The sequence below is a fragment of the Mchenga conophoros genome, linkage group LG23 (genome assembly GCF_057382185.1).
Source record: "Mchenga conophoros isolate Kocher_MC1m ecotype Shallow Benthic linkage group LG23, M_conophoros_male_GT1.1, whole genome shotgun sequence".
Classification (NCBI taxonomy): domain Eukaryota; kingdom Metazoa; phylum Chordata; class Actinopteri; order Cichliformes; family Cichlidae; genus Mchenga; species Mchenga conophoros.
The window spans coordinates 47,292,101-47,298,213 of NC_140547.1; the positions used below are offsets into that span (position 1 = coordinate 47,292,101).

Sequence of the window (6,113 nt, forward strand, 5' to 3'; positions counted from 1 at the left end):
TGTGTGTGTGTGTGTGTGTGTGTGTGCCTGTTTAGACATGTTTGTGAGGACAAAGAGTTGGTATGCTACTATGTGGGCTAATAGAGTCCCACAAAATGGCCGTCCTCACGAGTTTGAGGATATTTTTGAGGCTTTTTGGTGTCCTCACTAAAATCTGAAAACAAGTGTCTGTGTGTGTGTCTGTGTGTGTATGTGTCATAAAGAGAGTCGAGTTCACGGTCGCACACTTTCTATCTCAGAGGCTGTATCCCAATTCTTCGGAGCCCCTCTGATGACATGGTCCAAAAAATAAATCAATTGTGGCCACAAAATACTACTTCGTGCGCACGAAATGCTAATTTGTGGGCACGAAACACTTGACCAATAACCGTGATCCTTCCCAGGCCCTTGCAGTTGGTTGACAATAAAATCTATCCCGGCGTCCAGGCCCTGTAAAGCAACTGGGCTCTCAGTATCCTGTTTAAATGTCTCTCCGTAATAATGGTTCCTTGCATTGCAGGCTTTTCAAAATGCATTGTAGCTCATTCCCAGCCTAAAATAAAACTCACTCATACCGTCTCTGTCCACGGTGTATAGGTTTAGCCTACTCTCATGCTTGTGTCTCTACGCAGCTGTCCAGGAATTGTATCAATATGATGTTGCCACAAATGCGTAATTCGTTGCCACGTTATACCCATTTCGTGCTCTCGAAAATAGTATTTCGAGGGTATTTTGTGGCCACAATTTATTTATTTTTGGACCATGTCATCAGAGGGGCTCCGTACAATTCAGGTACTATTATTATACTATTAGTGTTAATTGTACTTTCTGCAGTGTTTAAATGATTACATATACACACAGTTACTGTCCCTCCACACATACGACTTGGTTCTCCTTCTATGCCCCAGCTTTGTTTACTTTTTCCCACCGAGGCTTCTAGACTTCTGATTGGCCAGCATTTCTGCACGGTTAGGAATATATCTCCACCTGTTGCTTTGGCATGTTCCTAGCAGTGTTTTCCTTCATTTCTGCCTTTACGTGTGGACGGGATTATTTTTGAAAACAAAAACGGAAAATCTCCGTTCTCAAAAATACCCGTGTACGTGTGGACGTAGCCTCAGTCTATGTATTTACTGCTTTGTGGTGAAGGTCCGTGTCTCATGTCAGTGTGTTTAGTTTGCGTTTCCTCTGTCTCATCTTGTCAATCACTCCCAGCTGTGTCCTGGGACAGGGATAAAGGGCAAAAAAACAAAAACCAACTAAATAAGCAGACAAAAACAAAAAAAATATATATATATATATATACACACACACACACATACATCAATCACCTGGATCACCTGTTGAGAAAGAAAAAAGAAAACAAGCAGAAGAAAACGAGAGCAATACAATAAACAACATCACAATGATATATAGTAATATAACAGTAAATACTAAATATTAAACATTATTGTGCAGCACATAAGATCAACAGAACACAGTGTGCTTTGAGGTACACTCTAAGAACTAAAACTGATAATTACTTAAATATTTTGGTGCAACACACTGACATTTTAGACCTTCTTCAGAATACTGTATATACTATGGGCATCATGGTGCTGATCCAGAATCCTTACATTATTATTTATTACTAGAGCTACAATAATAAAGCAATGAGGAGGGGGAAGTAATAAATATGAAATAATGTATTTATGATGATTCCATTTGTTTCACTATCCACTCTGTGCAGGGCAAAGCTTATTACATGTATAGAGATACAATCATTTTACTGCTGTAAAATCCAAATTTTGTCTTATTTAAAATATAAATCTAATATAATCTGCATCTTAATGTATGTTCTTTAAAATACAGCGTGTTTTTAATATATTATAATTATAATAATGCATAATTATGTGGACATGTATATTAGATCGTTTTTTAGTGAAATATAATCCCCCCAGAAGGGCAGGAAATGCTCTGTAACTTACTTTAAAACTAAATATGTTCCCTAAAACGGTGACAGAGCTACAGACCTATGACAGCCTTACACAGGTAGCCAGCAGCTATGACCAGCACTACTTGTGCAGTTAATAAAAGGACAGGTAATGTTTGTCGCGCTGTTGCACACACAGCACGCTCGTTTGTTTCAGTTCGTCAAATTGCCACAAGACAACTTACCAACGTGTACGTAATAAGCTAATACTCCTGTGTGCTACACACTACAGTGTACGCTGTACACCTACTTACTGGGTTTGTCGCATCAGTCTGTGTCTCTGAGTTAACTTGTGTTTCTCCTACAGCTCCGGACCGCAAAAGATGCGCGTGCTCTTTGTGAGCTCGTTCCCGGCTCGTAACCAGCGCGTTCTGCCGTCGAGGGCGATCATTGGTTAAATGTGATCATGTGACTGATGCAAGCCAGATCCTTTTATTTAGCAAAACTGTGATTAATAGTTAAATATTATTGTTGAAGGGCACAGACAGGACTCCGCACGCACGCACACATTAAAAAAAATAATACTTTTTTTTTTAAAAAGTTGCCTCAACAAAAGGGCACCTTGGGCACCCATCAGGAAAGGGGCGGGTGCTCAAGCCCCTCTAGCCCCCCCCCCCCCCCCCCTCTGCACGTGCCTGTCGCAGAGAACGGGGGTGTGAGAAGACTCCAAAACCTCCCTCCGCCCGCTCATTGTAGTGTTGATGCATGTGTGTTCTAAGGTGCATTTCCCCAGCTTTGGAAAATTCAGAGGCACAGATGAAGCTGGGGTACACAAAAACTGTAAAGCCAGGTGGAAAAGGTTCAGATAAGATGTCTTCCTGTTCCCCCAGTACGTTAAAGGATCCTCTGATCTTGGAATGTTTCTCTCCGACACTCTCCACAATACTAAGGGGTTGGCAGTCCGTTATAATAAAACTCAGGACTGCATGGTCCAGAACAGACTTCCTAGGTGCTTGATTTCAAAATAATAAAACGCATGTTAATTAAAAAATGACGATAAAGCAGTTCAGTGTCAATATAGGCCGACCTGTGTTCATTCTCGGTGTGTTTGTCTCCTCATTTTCATGTTTGGTTCTGTAATGCCTGAACACTGAGGAGGTGCTTTTGATTGTGTAACAAAGCTCAGCAGAATAGAAAATAATTTACACTGCAAGTCACATTGCTGTTTTTCCTATTCTGATAGATTACACTGAAACAAAGACAGACAAACTATTCCCTTATTTGCAGTTAAAAGATCAAAATGATCCCACACAGCAGAAACATTTTTTTTTCTTTCAAGCTCAATTTTGTTATGGAGAGATGTTTTTTTTTTTTTTTTTTTTATCTTTGCGAGAGTAATTTTGGTTTTTTGGGGGGTTTTTTGGTGGCGACTCATCCCATTGACAGATGCAGATGCGGTACCTTTTAAACACAGTTTAGCGCGTTGGTAATGAGCGATACAGCAGCTGTATCGATCACGTGACTTTTTCTTAAAGCGACACACGCACCGATACAGGTTTCGCTCTGTGAGCTTGATACAAGCGTCGGTGCATCAGTGTTGCTGGACCCATCACTACTATTTCGGAGTTGACGTCACGCCGCAATGCATTGTGGGAGCGCGGCGGCATTTTCGGGGTCTACGAATCAAATCAAACACACTGTGTTGGAACGACGATTACAAGATGCTTAAAAGCAGCTTAAAAGAGAATGGACTGTATAGAGACCGATTGCGTCCAGAGGCGAAGCGGCGGTACTTGCAGAAAATAGCCTGCATTGGAAATGTGGACCCGTATGAAATACGGCCGTGGAGTAGAAACCCTGAAGACCAACCGCTATTGACGTAGCCTGATATATTTCATACCTTATCTGTGGAGTCAGCGCGTACAAGTCGTCATTCAATCAAAGGTAAGTCAGCTCGAGTACAGCGAGTGAAATGCGTTTGATTTCCCTGCAAACATTCAGATTACTGCAGCATAAATTCATTCATGAGGGGAAATTACAGTGAGAACATGTGGAGACTGTTAGGTGGATAACATAGTGAGTTCAGTGCATTGATGAGACACTGTCCTGAAGGATTTAGTTATTCTCTATGGTTAAAGAAATTGCAATGATTTATTAATGTTTATTATAAATAATTCTAATTATACATCTTGCTTCCATATTTGTATCTTGTGTCACTAAAAATACATTTTATTTTAGTTTTATACTTTGATTAATGACCTGCAGAATCTCCTTAACATATTAAGTGATTCATAATTGTCACTTTATGCTTTCTCCATCTCTAAAGTGATGACATCCTTGCATTACATACTTTAGGTTCATTTTCTGCAGGCAGGTTTCTGACAGAACAGGCAGATTTACACTATAACATGCAGCGTTCTATAGATGGACACATAAAGAAATGAAAAATCACATGTATGTGCTAACTTTCTTGACACTTTGTTACATTTATGATAAAGTAGATTAAACACATTTGTGTCGGCCTTGGCTCATAGTTCTTGTCTTTAAATGAACTTTGTCTGTGTGTGTTTCAGGTGCTGCACTCTAAGACTGAATGAACCAGCATTGCAGCCATGGGTCACTGTGAGCATCACAGGGAAGGTTGAAGCCGCCCGCTGCACCTGTATGGCCGGAGTCGCAGAGACCTGCACCCACGTCGCTGCTCTTCTGTCTAAAGTAGACGGAACAGTGTTGATCCGTGGCACAAGGACTGTTACAGATGAACCTGCATACTGGGTTTTGCCTGGTAATAATACCAAGATACACCCAGAGGTTGGCCATAAGATAGACGACTTCTCTTCAGCTGCCCAAAAAAAGGCTCTTGATCAAAACATACACAGACCATCTGTAGTGACAGGTAAAAGGAGCCGTCCTCAAAAAAGAAAAACCCCACCTGCTACTGTGGAGGAGTTGTCACTGCTATAATGCCATCATGTTTTATCTAGGGGTCTAGATGTATGCCTGTAGTGCACTGCTGTGTAAATAATTTGCATTTACTGAATATGTACTGACTGAGTCCCACTGTTCAAAAGTTGAATAAAGAAACTAAGTTATTTTGCCTTTTTTTTTTTTTTTATTAAAACCACTTTATAGAACATCACATCAGTAACAGTGTAGAATCCATGTCATTTACAGTTTACAAATGACAAAATGTTTACACCAAATCATGAGTGTTTACATGATATCACCCACTACTAACATTACTTTATTTACTGTATCTTTTGAAAAAATAACAGCACAAGACTTAAGAACATTTAACAGGAGCAGGTTTCATTCTTCTCTGGTTTTATTATCACACTGTTCACCAAACGCAGCAAACCTTCACCATCTTATCCAGAAGGGTCACCTCTTCACCCTCACATGGAAGAAGTAATCTGATTGGCATGGTGGTTTGTTTGAAGCAGGTCCCTCGTGTAGCGCTGGAAACCTGTCATGATGTTTCATCCATTTCATAGGCTGGTTTGCTGCAATAATGCCAAATAATTAGCAGCTCTATAAATAGACGGTAGTTCTGCAAAATCACTCAGTAGGATGTTTGTTCTAATTTGCTATGAGCTCAGAGCGCATCGAAAATGAAACTAATAGGCTATAAAGAGAGATATGAACATATTTAGAACTTACCGGAATGAAAATGTCTGGAGCACCAACAGATATTTGGAGATGGAAGAGAGCTGCACGTCAGCTCATCTCACAGCTGCTATCCAGGCTAGACGCCTTCGTTTGGTAACATCGATACACGAGCTGCCTCATGTCGCTTCCAGGTTGGGAAAGCATAAAAAGACAATCCAACCTTATTCCCGTGCCGGTCGTAAGATCGAACATTGCAGCCGAGCACACAGCAAGTACGAACCATGGCTATGCTATCGCTCCTAGCTTAGACCCCCAAAATGGTGAATCGGGCCAAAATCCTTTCCACGCCCACCCCCGTGACATCACGCTCCGAAGCCCTATAGTGATGTGTTGTGGTGCTTTGCTCCCACCCCTTGTGTTCCGTGTTTTCGTCTTCCCTTCGTGTAATTCTTCATATTCGTGTACTGTTAGTTTTCCCAGTTTAGGTTTTTGCTTAGTTTCCATGCTCACCTTTGCCATTTCTGTTTGTATCACCATGTGATGAATAAACTCACTTGCATCTGAGCTGCCTGCATAAAGGGTCCTTTGATAATTTACACATGGCTCGCAAACC

The 6,113-nt window shown here is 41.0% G+C and overlaps 1 protein-coding gene across 1 annotated transcript in view; it reads left to right on the plus strand.

Moving 5' to 3' along the window:
* Nucleotides 1–6,113, plus strand: part of LOC146548168 (ribonuclease inhibitor-like) — a 343,680-nt gene that overhangs the window by 196,731 nt on the left and 140,836 nt on the right. The window lies entirely within an intron of this gene.